Genomic DNA, 17,809 nt, shown 5'->3' on the forward strand with positions numbered 1-17,809 from the left:
TATGGTCTTGAACGTAATTAGTGCGTATGTCCCCTAAGTAGGCCTCGATGAGAGTGCTAAGAGACAGTTCTAGGAAGACTTAGATGGCCTGATTAGAGCTATACCTAGTAGTGAGAAGCTTTTTATAGGAGGAGATCTTAATGGGCATGTAGGTACTACAAGCGCAGGTTTCGAGGTAGTTCATGGAGGTTTTGGGTATGGTAGTAGGAATCAGGAGGGGGGGAAGTTCTGGACTTCGTGATTGCTTTTGACCTAATGATAGACAATACTTTCTTTAGAAAGAGAGAATCTCATCTAGTGACCTCCAGTAGCGGACAACACTCTAGCCAGATTGACTTTGTCCTTGCAAGAAGAAAGGACAAACGAGCATGCTTGGGTTGCAAGGTGATACCAGGGAAGTGTGTTGTTTCTCAACATAAGCTTTTGGTGACAGACTTTCATTTTTTAGGTGCATACCCATAGGGATAAACAAGTTAAGATTGAAAGAACAAAGTGGTGGAAACTAAAAGGGGAGATGTCAGAGGTATTTAGGGAAAGGGTTATCAAAGAGGGCTCTTGGAACGAAGAAGAGGACATAACAACATGTGGGAGAAGATGGCAACCAACATCCAGAAGGTGGCCTCAGAGGTGTGTGGAGTAACCAAAGGAAGTGGAGGCGAGGCTAAAGATACTTGGTGGTGGAACGAGGAAGTCCAAAGGGCTATTAAAGAGAAGAAAGAATGCTATATACGCTTGTACCATGACAGGAGTGTGGACAACATAGAGAAGTACAAGGTGACAAAGAAGACTACAAAGCAAGCTGTAAGTGTGGCAAAGGGTTGAGCGTATGAGGATCTTTACTAACATTTGGGTACAAAGGAAGGAGAGAAGGACATTTATAGGATGACTAGGGTTCGTGAGAGAAAGACAAGGGACTTCAACCAAGTTAAGTACATTAAGGATGAAAGGGAGCATCTCTTGGTGAAGGAGGATGAGATCCAACATCGATGGCAAGAGTATTTTGACAAATTGTTCAATTGTGAGAATACGGACACAACCTTTTAGTTGGATGACTCTTTTGATAAAACTAATAGGCGCTTTGTGCGGAGAATCCAAGAATCTGAGGTCAGAGAGGTGTTGAAAAGGATAAAAGGAGGTAAGGCGATGGGATCGGATGGTATCCCAATCGAGGTGTGGAGATGCCTCGGGGACATAGCTATAGTATGGCTAACCAAGTTGTTCAACCATATTTTTCGATCGAACAAGATGCCTGACGAGTGGCGGAGAAGTATATTGGTACCGATCTACAAGAATAAAGGGGATAGTCAAAGTTGTACTAATTACCGGGGAATTAAGTTTATGAGCCATACTATGAAGCTATGGGAGAGAGTTATTGAGAATCGCTTGAGAGTAATAACGCAGGTCTCTATGAACCAATTTGGTTTCATGCCAGTAGGTCAACCATGGAAGTAATTTTCTTAATAAGACAAGTTATGGAGCAGTATAGGGAGAAGAAGAAGGACCTACACATGGTTTTTATTGATTTGGAGAAGGCTTATGACAAAATACCAAGGAATGTTATGTGGTTGGCTTTGGACAAACATAAAGTCCCAACAAAGTACGTCGGGTTCATTAAGGACATGTACAACAATGTTGTGACTAGTGTTCGAACAAGTGATGGAGATATGAATGACTTCCCGATTAGGATAGGACTACATCAAGGGTTAGCTTTGAGCCCTTATCTGTTTGCCTTAGTGATGGATGAGGTCACAAAGGACATACAAGGGGACATCCCTTGGTGTATGCTTTTTGCGGACGATGTAGTTCTAGTTGATGAAAGTCGGACAGGAGTGAATCAAAAACTAGAGTTATGGCAAGAGACTTTGGAGTCTAAAGGTTTTAGACTCAGTAGAACTAAAACTGAGTATATGAGATGTGACTTCAGCACTACTACTCGGGAGGAGGAAGATATTAGTTTGGAAGGTCAAGTAGTGCCTAGGAAGGATACCTTTCGATATTTAGGATCAATGCAATAGAGAGACAGGGATATTGATGAAGATGTTAGCCATAGAATTAAGATAGGGTGGATGAAGTGGCACCAAGCATTTGGTGTCCTATGTGACAAAAGGGTACCACAGAAGCTAAAAGGTAAGTTTTATAGGACGACAATTAGACCTGCTATGTTGTATGGTGCATAATGTTGGCCTACGAAAAGACGACATGTTCAACAAATAAGTGTCGTGGAAATACGTATGTTGCGTTGGATTTGCGGTCATACAAGAAGGGATCAAGTTTGGAATGATGATATACATGATAGATTAGGGGTAGCACCAATTGAAGAAAAGCTTGTCCAACACCGGTTGAGATGGTTTGGACATGTCCAACGGAGACCTCTAGAGACACCAGTGCATAGTGGAATTCTAAGCTAGGAGAGTGCCCCAAAAACACATGCCCTGCTTGTACCCTAGGCATAAGCAGGACTAACCCATCACTCTCCTATCCTGGGTGTCTAGGTCCCCATCCAAACTTGGACTCCAAGCCTAAACTCCTGAGTCCCAAACTCAGTGCGGTGCAAGGACCTCCACCATCCCCGCCTCCAATCAGTCGGTCCAGAAAGAGCCGGATCCACGACAAGAGAGCAACAAGTCTTCCCTGCGCTCATACCTAAGTATGTCTACTATTTTATGGCTACGCCCTCGGAAAATCCTACCTTCACAATAGCTACACCCCCAACACCCACGCGTGCGCTCTGGCATGGCGACACTGGCACCGACGGCATACGACGACCACAATAGACCTTCTCCTCCCTAACTACTGAGCCAACCCTTACCTAGGAGCGAACGTGAAGCACCGGGCGAAGGAAGCGTGAGCCGGGATGTAGCAGCACGGCCTGACCACGGTGGCAGAGACCCTACAGTCATGGCGATGGCATTTCGATGAATGTCAGCGAAGTCGGGGCAAAAGGGGTAGCTAGTGAGCTCCAATGACTCACCACAGAACTCCTCGAGGCGGTGATTCATTCGGAGATGGCCCGAGCCGAGCTGGCTGTGTGCGCACAGGCGGTGTGGTGGTGCACGGCAATGGCACAGCCACATAGGGGAAAGCTGGGCTATGGTAATGCTTTGGGCAAGGTGCGCATTGTGCTTAGTGGGTGGAGACTTGGTCGGTGGTGCAAGGAATTGCTCCGAGATGCTCTAGCAAAGCGGCTTGCCGACGGCGCATGCCAACTTGGTCTTAAGGACCCGGCGGAGCGGTAGCTCCCAATTGGAGCACGACAAGGCAAAATTTGCTGCCAGGTGGGGTCGGTTGGGTGGCTGGACACACGGCGGAGTCGAGGGCGGAGTTAATTTCACTACGATGGCTTCACTATGACGAAATCGGAGGAAACGGTCCCGGCGGCAAGGCGACTAAGAAATTGGGGAAATTAGGCGTGGCTTGGCTCGGCGCTGTTGCGGACATTAACGCAAACCAGGCGTGCCCAGTGATGGAGAACAGTGGAGCGTGCACACTGCGTTGATCTCACTACCCATCCCGCTAGCCGGTGGCAGCTTGGTATTGAGCGCCGCAGAGGATGGCAGGTTTGGGAAAACGACGACATAGCACTGGCGCAGACATAGCTATGATGGCGAGGTTAGGCAGCCGTCCCATGCGCGTGTAGCCCCAAGGCATCAATGGCAATAGTGGCCACGTAGGCGGTAGCATGGCAATGCAGTGCGCTTGAATGCGCTAGCGAAGGCAAATGGCAGGCCTACGCGCATGCCGCTGTGAAAAGTCAATGGCCACAGTGGTCATGTAGGCGGTGGTCGGCACGCAGCATGGGTAGGGTGCAGTTCAACGCGATGGCAAGTAGAGTAGCTCGGCCCACTGGCACAGTGCACGTGCGCGCGTGGGAGCGTGCAAGGACGCAACAACAGGAGACGCGGCCAGTAGTGCACGATCGAGAGCTTGCGCAATGTTCCAAGGCAGTAATGCGGCGCGGTCAGTAGGACGGTGCCAGTGGTAGGGATGGCTAGCGTGGTGGCCTGTGCATGGCGTGCTTGCTAGGTAGCAAACACAGCAACAACGAGCGCTGGCACGGTGATCGCGCCCAGACACTGAGGTCGGCCTGGACAGTGACTTGCACGCTTCTAAAAGCATCCCAAAATCTCAAACCCAATGACCCAAAAGCTAAACCAGTTATTCTACACTCAAAAGGGTACCTAGGGCTAGCCAACCATGCCAAAACATCTCGCCACTTCTTAACCCGATTGCTCTACAAAAATTGCCGAACATGGCTTTGTCGACCCATTTTCAAACTTACGTGAAATGACTTAAACTTCAAACGGTTTCGCGTCGAATTCCTATTTCCAAGCTTCTTGATATATTAGCTAGCGAACCTTCTCCTCGACCATACGCATTTCATCATCGCCAATGAAGTTTATACTACAAACTTTATCAAAGTTCACATAAATGTTCTATAGCATTTTTGTTCGATAAAAATTCGCTTAGAATACTAAACGATATTAAGCGACATGAAGTGTAACATTTGTTTCTTGTTTTAGATGAACGTTTCAAGTGCCGTACATTGATTTATACTTTATGTTACAGACATTTACATATAAGTATGATGCTCATGCAGTGTTTTAGCAAAAACTATACAATGTAACACCGAGGGTGTTACAAATCTACCCCCCTAAAATAAAATCTCAACCCGAGATTTCATGTGCCTAGTGTGAGAAAGAGATAGGAAATATATTTTGGCGCAGCAACTAACTATCAGAACCAGCGAGGAGGTGGGGGTAATGCTGCAATAGGTAACTCTCTTGTTCCTAGGTGGCTTCATCATCAGAATGGTCTTGCCATTGCACTTTGTAAAATTTTACCATACTATTCCTGGTTACTCTTTCTTTCTCATCCAGGATTTTTACAGGGTGCTCGACATAAGTCAAATCTGGCTGGAGAGGAAGTCCTTCAATTTCCACAGCTTCATCAGGAACCCGCAAACATTTCTTTAGTTGTGATACATGGAACACATTGTGTACCACGGATAGAATATCCGAAAGCTGTAGACGGTAAGCAACTGGGCTACACTGCTTCAAGATTTTGTAAGGGCCCACATATCAGGGAGCTAGCTTGCCATGGATACCAAATCGATGCACTCCTCTCATAGGAGACACCTTGAGGTACACATAATCCCCAACTTCAAACTCTGTAGGCCTTCTTTGCTTGTCGGCATAGGCTTTCTGTCGACTCTAGGCTACCTTCAAATGACTCTAAATAAGAACGACTTGTTCATGAGCCTCCTTAATGAATTCTGGCCCAAAATACCCACGGTCTTCCACTTCAACCCAGTTGAGTGGTGTCCTACACTTTCTTCCACATAGAGCTTCAAATGGTGCCATGCGGATACTTTTCTGGTAGCTATTATTGTAAGAAAATTCAGCCAACTTCAGGCATCCATCCCACTTCTCAGGAAAAGAAATGGCACAAGCTCTCAACATATCTTTGAGCACTTGATTTACTCTGTTGGTTTGGCCATCAGTCTGGGGGTGATAGGCTAAACTACGGAGGAGACTAGTTCCAAGACACTCCTGGAGTTGCTCCCAAAAATGAGCGATAAAAATTGATCCCCTATTAGAAATGATAGTGAGGGGAACTCCGTGTAGAGTCACAATCTGGTCCAGGTACAACTCGGCATACTGTCTAGCAGAATATTTAGAATTCACTAGGAGGAAATGAGCAGACTTAGTAAGGTGATCCACAATGACCCAGATAGAGTTATAGCCCTTGGTTGTGCGGGGTAAACCCATAATAAAATCCATGGAAATATCTTCCCACTTCCAAACGAGAATGGGCAAGGGCTGCAAATATCTTAGGGTGCACATATGATCTGCTTTAACCCTACCACAAACGTCACACTCCACAACGTGACGGGTAATGTCCTGCTTCATGTTGGACCACCAACACAAGTGACACAGATCATGATACATCTTGTTGCTGCCAAGATGAATAGATAGCTTTGAATGGTGAGCTTCATTCAAAATCTTTCTTCTTAGCTCCTCATGGAATGGAACCACCAACCTATCCTTGTATCTTACTACACCATGCTCATCAACACTAAAGTGAGGGCCACGCCCTTCGACAATCAACTTTCTGATGTGGGGAATTTCTTTGGGGTCTTCCTTTTGCTCCTAAATAATCTGCTCCAGCAATTCTAAGGTCAATGCAATGTGAGCCAACACCTCTACGTGGTTGAGAGACAAAGGTGTTTACTCAACCTGGTGTGACTTTCGGCTCAAAGCATCAGCCACTACATTGGCCTTTCCTGGGTGATAATGAACCTCCAAGTTGTAATCCTTTATTAATTCTAACCATCTTCGTTGCCTCATATTTAGCTCAAACTGAGTGAAAATATACTTGCGGCTCTTGTGATCAGTAAATATGTGCACTTTGTTGCCCAACAGATAGTGCCTCTAAATCTTTAGAGTGTGGACCACAACAGCCAGCTCTAAGTCATGGGTGGGGTAATTCACCTCATACTTTTTCAGTTGGCGCGAAGCATAAGCTATCACACGCCCATCTTGCATAAGCACACACCCTGGCCCTGTCTTTGAGGCATCACAATATACATCAAAGGGTCAGTCAATATCTGGTTGAGCCAACACTGGAGCAGTGGTCAGAAATGTCTTCAGAGCTTGGAAGGCTTTTTCACAAGCTGGACTCCAATCAAACTTAGCTTCTTTTTAGAGCAGCTTGGTCAGTGGCTGGGCTATCTTGGAGAAATCTGAGATGAAATGCTAATAGTACCCCATGAGACCAAGGAATTGACGAATCTAGTGAATAGACTTGGGAGACTGCCAATCCAACACATCTTGCACCTTACTGGGATCTACCAAAACACCGTCAGGTGTCAACACATGCCCCAAAAACTACACTCGATCTAACCAAAATTCATACTTGCTGAATTTAGCATAAAGCTTGTGTTCCCTTAGTCGAGACAGTACTATCTAAAGGTGTTGGCCATGCTCTTCATCATTCTTGGAATATATCAGGATATCATCAATGAATACTATCACAAACTTATCCAGCTCCGACATTAAAACTAAATTTATCAGGTACATGAAGAATGCAGGAGCATTGGTGAGACCAAAAGATATCACTAGGTACTCATACAACCCATACCTAGTAGAGAAAGCTGTCTTTGGTATATCATGTGGCCTGATCTTGATCTGATGATAGCTTGATCAGAGATCAATCTTCAAGAACACCAGCTAGCTGATCGAACAAAGTATCTATGTGGGGCAAAGGATACTTGTTCTTAACTATTACCGCATTAAGAGGGCAGTAATCCACACACATTCGCAGAGCACCATCCTTCTTCACAAAAATAGCTGGGCAACCCCATGGAGAAGAACTAGGGTGGAAGAAACCTTTTTCCATCAACTCTTCCAGCTGCTTCTTCATTTCTATCAATTGCCTAGGAGCCATGCGGTATGGGGTCTGGAGATAGGAGTAGAACCAGGCTCTAGCTCAATGGAGAATTCTACCTCTCTATCCAGTGGCAACCTAGGAAGATCTTTAGGGAAAACATCTGGAAACTCGCACACCACAGGGATGGGGGTAAGATCAGGAGAGGCTTCAGCATGGGCAGCAACAGGTAAGACTGGATCTAAGGGTACAAGCAGAGATATCCTATCCTTAGAAGAAGGAAGCCATAACTCGACACTTCTCCACTTCATATCCAATACTACCCTATACACCCGAAACCAGTTCATTCCAAGAATAGCATCAATGCTTTACCTAGGCATTACCATAAACTGTAGGCAGTAAGTGTGGGTGGCTAATACCAAGCTTACTGTGTTTGTTTGGGTATTGATGAACATTTGTGAACCCATAGTACAGATTCTATAGGCATATGGTATAGCCATAAGTGGTAAGTTGTGCCGATCTACAAACCCCATGCTCATAAAGAAATGTGATGCACCAAAATCGAACAACACATAAGCTAGATGGGAATCGATGGTAAACATACCAGCCATCACCGATTTCTACTGCAATATCTGCTCAGCATCTGTGAAATGCACCTGTCCAGATCTGCTGGGCACTTTCTTCTTGATTACAATTCTCCTAACAAGCCTAGAGTTCGCTGATGGTTGAGCAGACTGAGCTAGCTGGTTCTGAGGACAAGCTCGGGCATAGTGGCCATCTTTGCCACACTTGAAGCAAGCACCAGGCTTGTTTCCAAATCCCTGGTGAGGTGGGACCTGCTATCCTTGAGGCTGCTGGGGCTGCACCTGCTATGTGGGAGCACGGTACTGTGTGGAAGATGTCTGAGAAGTTTGCTAGGGCTACCGAAACGAAGGCCTGCCTGATGACTGATAGGGCCCCCACCGGACAACCTATACCTTTTGAGTATGAGGTGGCTAGAAGACCCCACAGCCACCCGCTTCCTCTTCCACTCTGTCTGGGACTCTTACTAAAATCCCTCCATGGCGATGGCAGCGTTCATCAGTGCCCCGAAGGTCTAATAGTTCACCGTGTATAGCTTCTCCTGAAGGATAGAAGAGGGGCTGTGAAAGAAGCGGTCCTTCTTCTTGTTGTCAGTGTCCACATGAATGCTAGCATACTAGGACAGGTGATTGAACTTATTAACATAATCCATCACTATCATACTCCCCTGACGCAGCTCCAGGAACTCAATCAGCTTCCGGTTGATAATACCGGTAGGAATATAGAACTCTCTGAATGCTGTGGTGAACTCCTACCAGGTTGTCGGATGATCTGGCTACTACATGGCATAAAAGGTATCCCACCATGCACTTGCAGACCCCAATAGCTGCTGCGCTGCAAAGCACACTTTCTGCTCATCGGCCACATTGAGCAATAGGAACTTCTACACTAGGATGTGAAGCCAGTGCTCCGCATCCAGGGGCTAATCTGTCAGCATGAAGGTGGGTGGGTGGGTCTTGAGGAAGTCCTGGTAATAGGAGGGTCCCTTAGGACGGCGGGCACCACACCCGTTCTGACTATTGCCCCTGTGGCCTCTGGCAGGCTTGTGCCATTATCTCTCCATGGCATGGGCTGACTCTCGGTGAGCAGCCAACATCTGCGCCATCATCTCAGCGTGAGTCATCAGAGGCAGTGGTGGTGGAGGAGGAGGAGGAGCCAAAAGTGGAGCCCCATGGCTCTCCCCGTTGTGCTCATGGGCCTAGCCACTCTCGCCTTGGCCCTCGCCACGACTGTGAGCCGCCCCCGCACTGGTGCTCCCGTGTCTAGACCTTAGATTCATCTGTAAGAGATAGGAATCATTCATTCAGAATAACCTTCTCGATCAAAACCAAGGGATTAGAGGAATGATAGCTCATTTATTAAAGCATTCCTTTAGTTAGCCTTATCAATTTACTAATTCAATTATATGTGTAGGGGGATTTCTGTTTAAGTAAGATGCTATTATCATGATGCATGCTTCAGCCTATACGTTCACTCAAGCTGGAATATAGCGGAATTCGTAAAATTTTCAGCACATCGCACACCCACTTTCTGTAATACTAAGTGATTTCTTACGCAACATAAGTCAGTGTACCTACAGAAAACCGATTAGATAAACCAGTGCTGCTATTCTAGATAGGCCATACTGCTAGGGCTTATACTTATTTAACTAACGTAATCGCATCCTACTTTTCGCAAAGCTTTTGTTTGGTCCAATTTTTAAGTTTTGAAAAAGATCATGAATCTCATAACCATTATTGGCTCTGGTATGAACTGTGGCAGAACCACCCGAAATAATACGCTTACTGAGGTGCTCGTCTTCCACCAAACACTAAGCACCCCAAAAGCAAGCTACAACGGGCGGTATCTGTCGGGCACACCCCAAGAGAGAACCCAAAAGATCCACATTTTTTCAAAGGATCCAATAATGAGAACGAGTTACAATACAGATTCATTTCATATATCAGGGTTTCTTTAAAAAGTACATTATTACATTATCAAATATCAGAGTGCAGAATAATAAACAGCAGAATTCAAAAATGACATCTAGCAATAAGGAACGAGGATCCGTCTGAGTCCACTAGAAGAATCCTCCACACAAAGGTACTTCTCATGCATCACCTGCAACAGGGGTAAATAAACCCTGAGTACACAATATACTCACAAGACTTATCCGACTAGTGGGAATAATTTCCTGACTCCAAGGAATATGATAAGCTTTATGGTTTGCTGGTTTCTTTTAGGCAGAAAGCAATACTAATAGTGAGTCCTTACTTATGTTATTATTATTAGCCGCATTAAGTTATTAGCTATCTAGTCTATATAATCACATGTTCTACTTTCAAGCAAGAGTTGAGAAATCAGTTCCTTTTCATCACCTTCCATCTTTTAGTTCTTACTACGATGCTAGAGTTAAGACAAGTCGTACCGACTTGGCGGCGATTCATGAACCAATGTGCCTAGCTGGGTGCCCCAAAAACACATGCCCCACTTGTACCCTAGGCACAAGCAGGACTAACCCATCACCCTCTTATCCTGGGTGTCTAGGTCTCCATCTAAACTTGGACTCTAAGCCCCCACTCCTGAGTCCCGGACTTAGTGCGATGCAAGGACATCCACCATCCCCACCTCCAATCAGTCAGTCTAGAAAGAGCTAGATCCACGATAAGAGAGCAACAAGTCTTCCCTGCACCCATACCTAAGTATGTGCTCGGGACAATAGATCTGTGACTTGCCTAGCGTCCGTTGCAATGACCGGTCCTTAATTAACACAGACAGAGAAAAAGTGTAATCGAGCTATGCCCTGTTGGCCACAGCACACAACCCTTTACACCCACCAGTACCCAAACCATATTCTTGCCCAGTCATCATTTTCCTTTCCACCATTTTATCATGAGTGATCATATTTTATCACCTATTTGTGAGTAACGGCAGGTTACTCATGCTACCGATATCCTGAGCATAGTAGCTACTCGCCCTATACTAGTAGGACTCATAGATATATATATTTATGCATGTAGTTTTCATAAAATGCATGTAACATAAATGCACATCATATATATATATATTCAGTGATCATTTAAGATAAGGGTGATGCACCGGGGCTTGCCTAGGGCAGGCGATGGGTCAGTAAGGTCAGCACCAAATGGCTTCAGGGCTCCCTCCTACACGAGGATCTCCTCCTCGTACTCCTCAATGACTTCGTCGTACTCCTGTTCATCGATGGGCACCAATTCTACCAGCTCCTGATCTACATGCATGAAATGATGATGCAATGCTTAGTAATATAGCAACAGCAACTCTTAAAATAAAAGTACATCTGCTTACTACTAAGCTATTGCTACCGACCATAGTACTAAGTTATCTATTGTTACCAATAACAGTGTGAAGTATGGCATTCATTATTATAGCACTACATGTATTCTTACTCTAATTGCTGATTTACGCTATATATGATAAAGCAAGGATAATAGCTACTCTACTTATCAACTTACCCTAGGGCTACAAAATTTACAGCAAGTACCTACTAAACTAGTGAGCCTACTGTAAAATTTTCATATCTATAGCTATCATCAATTTTCCACAAATATTCCTACAAATATTAATCTACATAATACTAAGCTCTTTAGTTTGAATTTATGATCCTACCATCATCATAGCTAACTATAATCTAACTATACTAACAAGTAGATGGTAATTTTGTGAATCTAACAAAATTGGTTTCATTATTTTTGGACAACTACACAATTTACTATAATTTATCCAAGCTCAGCTAAAAACTTTATTGAATAAACACTTCCTATTTTACTGTAAATTGGAAAATGCAATTCAATTGTGCAGCCCAAGCACCTCGGCTCAGCCCAAAATGGCGCGATGTGCACGCACGTGCAACGCGGCCCAACGGGGGCACGACCCAGCCGAGCAATAAGCAAAAACAACCTCGGACTACGCTGTATTCCCCACGAGCGCTAAGGCACTGTTCCGCTAGTCTACTGTTTTATGGCTACGCCCTTGGAAAATCCAACCTTCACAACAGATACACCCCCGACACCCGCGCGCGCTCCGACGCGGCAGCGCTGGCACTGATGGCATACGCTGGCCACAGTAGACCTTCTCCTCCCTAACTACCGAGCCGACCCTTACCTAGGAGCGAACGCGAAGCGTCGGGCAAAGGAAGCGTGAGTCAGGACATAGCAACGTGGCCTGACCACAGTGGCGGAGACCTTGCAATCACAATGATGGCGTTCTGGTGAATGTCAGCGAAGTCGAGGCAAAAGGGGTAGCTAGTGAGCTCCAGTGACTCACCACAAAACTCCTCGAGGTGGTGATTTGTTCGGAGATGGCTCGAGCGGAGCTGGCCGCGTGCGCATGGGCGGTGCGGCGGCGCATAGCAATGGCACGACCGCGTCAGGGAAAGCTAGGCTATGGTAGTGCTTTAGGCGAGGTGCGTAGTGTGCTTAGCCGGTGGAGACTAGGCCGGTGGTGCAATGAATTGCTCCTAGATGCTCTATCAAAGCGGCTTGCCGATGGCGCATGCCAACCAGGTCTTAAGGACTCGGTAGAGCAGCAGCTCCTAATTGGAGCACGGCAAGGCAAAATTCGCTACCAGGTGGGGTCGGTTGGGTGGCTGGACACACGGCGGAGTCGAGGGCGAAGTTAATTTCACTGCGATAGGGAACAACGGAGCATGCACAAGGCGTTGATCTCACTGCCCATCCTGCTAGCCGGTGGTGGCTTGGTACTGAGCACCGCAGAGGATGTTAGGTCTAGGAAAATGACAACGTAGCGCTGGCATGGACACAACTGTGATGGCGACGTTAGGCAGCCGTCCCACACGTGTGCAACCCCGAGGCGTCAAAAGCAATAGTGGCTGCGCAGGCGGTAGCGTTGTGATGCAGTGCGTTCGGATATGCTGGCGAGGCCAAACGGCGGGCTTACACGCGTGCCGCTGCAAAATGTCAATGGTCGCAGTGGTCGTGCAGGCGGTGGTCGGCACGCAGCGTGGGTAGGGCGCAGTTCGACACGACGACGAGCAGAGCAGCCTAACCCACCGGTGCGGTGCGCATGTGCTCGTGAGTGCGTGCCAGGACGCAATAGTAGGAGATGTGGCTAGCAGTGCGGGGCCATGCGCGTGGGCGGGTGCGCGTAGGCGCGACGGCGGTGCAGCGCAGCGCGGCGATGCGGGACCGCGTGGCAGGGCACGAGCGAGAGCTTGCGCGGCATGCCAAGGCAGCAACGCGACGCGGTTAGTAGGGCGGTGCTAGTGGCGGGAACAGCTGGTGCGGCGTCCCGCGCATGGCGCGCTCATGGGGCAGTAGACGCGATGACGACGAGCGCTGGCATGGTGATCGTGCCCAGACACTGAGGTCGGCCTGGACAGTGACTTGCACGCTTCTAAATGCATCCCAAAATCTCAAACCCGATGACCCACAAGCTAAACCAGTTATTCTACACTCAAAAGGGTACCTAGGGCTAGCCAACCGTGCTAAAACATCTCGCCACTTCTTAACCTGATCGCTCTACAAAAATTGCCGAACATGGCTTCGTCGACCCATTTTCAAACTTACACGAAATGACTTAAACTTGGAACAGTTTCGCGTCGAATTCCTGTTTCCGAGCTTCTTGATATATTAACTAGCGAACCTCGTCCTTGACCGTACGTATTTCATCGTCGCCTATGAAGTTCGTACTACAAACTTTATCAAAGTTCGCATAAACGTTCTATAGCATTTTTGTTCGATAAAAATTCGCTTAGAATACTAAACGATATTAAACGACATGAAGTGTAACATTTGTTTCTTGTTTCAGATGAACGTTTCAAGTGCCGTACATTGATTTATACTTTATGTTACACACATTTACACATAAGTATGATGCTCATGCAGTGTTTTAGCAAAAACTGTACAATATAACACCGAGGGTGTTACATCACCCTGCTGTGCTACGCGACCGCCGCGCACCTTGAGCAGGCCGACACGCCACCGCCGGCTCCGGTCAATGGCGAGGCCGCCGCGGTCAGAGGACCGAGGGGGTTCGGCCTAGTTGGATGGCGCAGGCCCCACACGTTAGATATGTGCCACATCAGCGAATATGTGGGTTAAGATCCATTTGGACCTAGATGAGACCTGAAACCAAGTCGAAGGACCCAGAACTAGCATTTTGAGAGTAACATGACATGGATGATATCTCGTGCCAAGTTCGAGGACCACCCATAAATTTTCCTCTAAAAACTAACAGTGTCCAATTCTTGACTCCAAGTATCTTCTCCGTTTTAAATTAGTTTATGGCTTAAGTTTATAAAAAAGTTCATCAACATTGACAATATCCAATTAGTTTCATTCAATTCTCCTTGTTTTGATAATGTATTTATTTAAACTTATAAATGTTAATATATTTTTCTAATGGTCAAAATTAGGTAAGTCTAACTTTGGACTAAGCTAACATAAACTTATATAAACGTACAAAGTATCTACTTTATCTTGTCCATTTTGTGGATTCTTTCTTTGTAGAAACTCACCATCTAAAAGAACTCAGGTTCTTGTCCATTTGCACCCGCCCTAATCATTGTAGAAAGCCATCCATTCTTTCTAAAACGAAGGCCCATATATGCTGCAGACTCGCCGAACAAAGGGTGAAACCATTAAAGTAGGCCCATAATACAAATGACCCATCTACAGCTACAGTACGGAAAACGCGCATGCAGATTGGCGTTATCCATTTTTTTTTAACAGTCGCAGGGCCCTCAGAATCCCAAAAACATCTCGACCGCATCTCGATCGCTGAAGTTTGCAAATTCAGGTGACTAGTGCTAAACTGTAGCCTGTAGGCACATATATATCTACATTTACCATACCGGTCATGCATTTCCCGCTCTCCTCGTCCCAAAATACCCGTAAAATGACAACTCTAAATCAAAATATCTTAATTCGATCGACTTTAGAATAAAAAAGATAATATTTATGAATAAATTATAAAAAATAATATATTTTAAGGTATTGATTGATGTCATAAATATTAATGCTCTTTTCTATGAATAAATTTAGTTAAATCTAAAAAAATAATTTAGGACAACTCTAAAAATTGGTTTGTTTTAGACAAAAGGATTATACTATACTATTAGAGCATCTCCAAGAGTTTGGTATAATTTACTTGGTGAGCTAACAAATCTAGCAAGTTAATAAAAGAAATAGCAATATTAATTTTTGTCCTTCACCAACAGTTATCTATAATAACTCTCTAAAAGCTAGGTTGGGCCCACATTAATTTGTTTTTAGGTTTTACCGGAGAGGAGCCGTTCCGCTTCCGAGCACGGCCGCCGTCGTACATCAGGCTGCCGTGTTTACCCAAACAAGCCGGAGGTGGTTTCCCGAAGGAACCACCATCCACGTCACCTAAATTTCCTCGTCCGTTAGATCTCGCGATACACGGCCATGATTTGCTAGATCTACTTCCAATAGAATCAGCTTCTTGTGCGTTTTAGTACCTTCTGCTCCTCCTCCTCCCCTATAAAACACAGCTCTTCGTATAATCTGGCTTCAGCTTCTCATTTTCCTTCCCAAATATCTACCTCGGCTTCTCCACAATCGGTGGTTCCCTCTTACCGCATCGGGAACTTTCTCTTCCCCTCTCTTTTTCTCTCGTGACTCCCTCCCCTCCCGACGTGAGCGGCGGCGGCTGGGGCGATGGCGCCGGGACGAGCGGCCCAGCGGATGCTGCAGCCGCCCCCTCCTCCTCGACGCCCCTCCTCCACGGCCCTCCCTCCTCGCGCCGCAGGGATGCGGCGATGCTGGCCCACGGCGCACTGGAGCGGGCCCTACTGGATGTTGCCGGCGCGGCTGCCCACCATGTGGCCTCATTCGTCTGGTAGTTTTCTCTCGTGCTCATGGATTTCTCTCGTGACTCCCTCCCCTCCCGACGTGAGCGGTGGCGGCTGGGGCGATGGCGCCGGGACGAGCGGCCTAGCGGATGCTGCAGCCGCCCCCTCCTCCTCGACGCCCCCTCCTCCACGGCCCTCCCTCCTCACGCCGCAGGGATGCGGCGATGCTGGCCACGGCGCACTGGAGCGGGCCCTACTGGATGTTGCCGGCGCGCCTGCCCACCATGTGGCCTCATTTGTCTGGTAGTTTTCTCTCGTGCTCATGGAACACTAACCCTAGGTGCCACCCCCTCAGGTTCGTTCTTCCTCCATCTGCATATGTTGTTCCATCTTAGTTTTCTCTTCTATCAGGTTGACGCAGTACATGATGCCTACGAATTATATTTGTTCTATTATTTCGTCGGCGCTCCGATCTATGCCAAAGATTTCATATTTACTGTATTGTTTACTAGCTCGACGTTGAATCTCTATTCGACATATTTATGACACTGCTATGACTATGCAGGTTATGGTGGATTGAGGAATTGATGACCGATTCATGTTTATGTCCACATGACTCATTATTTATTTCTGACAAAGTCTCTCATTTTTATACATGCTCAAATTTATTTACAGTTCCCTTTATTTTAATTGAGGATGATGATCTGAAGGGCGATTTGAGAACCAATTTTTGGCCTCTAGGTAAAAGGATAGTGCTCTTCTAGCAAATCATATACAATATACTACTGCTATACATGTAATTTCATTTATTTATGTCTTTTTTGGGCAATCAGTTATCTACTTCGGTTGATTTTTTGGGTAACATTGCAGAGCCTACCAACCTTTACAAGTCCGGTTGAGTCAGTAAGCTTCGACGTTATTGCGCTAGGTGCTGGTGTGGTAACTTGAACAATACAAATATGAAATTTTGAGGAGGGTAGGTTATAAAACTATCTGTTTCTTCCTCACAAGGATACTACAGTCATAGATGTACAGTTGTGTGATGTTGTGTGATGATGGTGGAAGATGGGTTTGTGCCCAGAGCTAGTGTGGTCGTGGACCAACGAAGCACTCTACCAGCTTCATCTTTGTTCTTGGTGCCTCTTGATTCATGTAGACCCTTATATATAGTGTTCATTTTTATAGTGGTAGCTAGAGGTCCAAAATATCAGGAGCAATTAACTTTCACACTATGTCTTTCAAATGTATGTCGGATATTCTGTTCTCTTTGTCTATAGTGTTTCCATTTTTATAGTGACAGCTAGAGGTCCAAAATATCTAAGGAGCAATTAAATTTCACACTATGTTATTTGCTTATGTGCTTGACATAGTGTGTTTGCTGCACAGGGAGCACCAAAATAACTGAAACTAAAAGGCGTCATGAAGGTATAACTTCTCAGTTGTCCTCTTCACACTTAGTGATGCTACAAGTAAATGTGCCTGTTGATTCTGATTTTTTTCTTTTGCCCTCTTAAATTCTTGGTTATTGCAGCTTTGGTGTTCTGCTATAGTTTATCTAGATAGTACTGCTGGTGAGGCGATCCATCGTTGTCATTGACCACAGCACAAGGACAGGTTAGCTCATGCTCAAACAATAATATTTAATTGTTTCAGTCCAGCACCGACTAGGTCTCACAAAATGATTCAAGTTGATGATGATGACCTTAATTTTTTTACCTGCCTAGAGCAAAATATGTGCTGATTGCTGAACGCTTCAGATTTGGCTCTATGCTTCAGTTGCATACCTCATTAGGACATAAGTAAACCAAATTGGTATGTGTGTCATGTAATTACACTTCACAACTTATGATCATTAATTGTTGGCACTTTCCTGTATGATTTGATATGTTTTAAATCGTAGTACACATATAATTTCAATATCTAACGAGCAACATTGTGATCCATTATTGTTCTCATGGTTCAAAAATAATTTTGAATTCTTTAATTCCAGCACCAGCTAGGTCTGCCAAAATGATTTAAGTTGACCATGATGATCTTATTTTTCCC

At 45.7% G+C, this 17,809-nt stretch overlaps 1 long non-coding RNA gene across 1 annotated transcript; it reads left to right on the top strand.

The window, feature by feature from the left end:
• The first annotated feature begins 16,672 nt into the window (after nucleotides 1-16,672).
• LOC136473094 (uncharacterized) lies at nucleotides 16,673-17,346 on the top strand. Its single transcript, XR_010762488.1, has 3 exons — nucleotides 16,673-16,739; nucleotides 17,150-17,188; nucleotides 17,295-17,346. It is a non-coding gene; the product is annotated as an uncharacterized lncRNA (long non-coding RNA).
• The last annotated feature ends 463 nt before the right edge of the window (nucleotides 17,347-17,809 follow it).

Source organism: Miscanthus floridulus, chromosome 8, assembly GCF_019320115.1.
Source record: "Miscanthus floridulus cultivar M001 chromosome 8, ASM1932011v1, whole genome shotgun sequence".
Lineage (NCBI taxonomy): Eukaryota > Viridiplantae > Streptophyta > Magnoliopsida > Poales > Poaceae > Miscanthus > Miscanthus floridulus.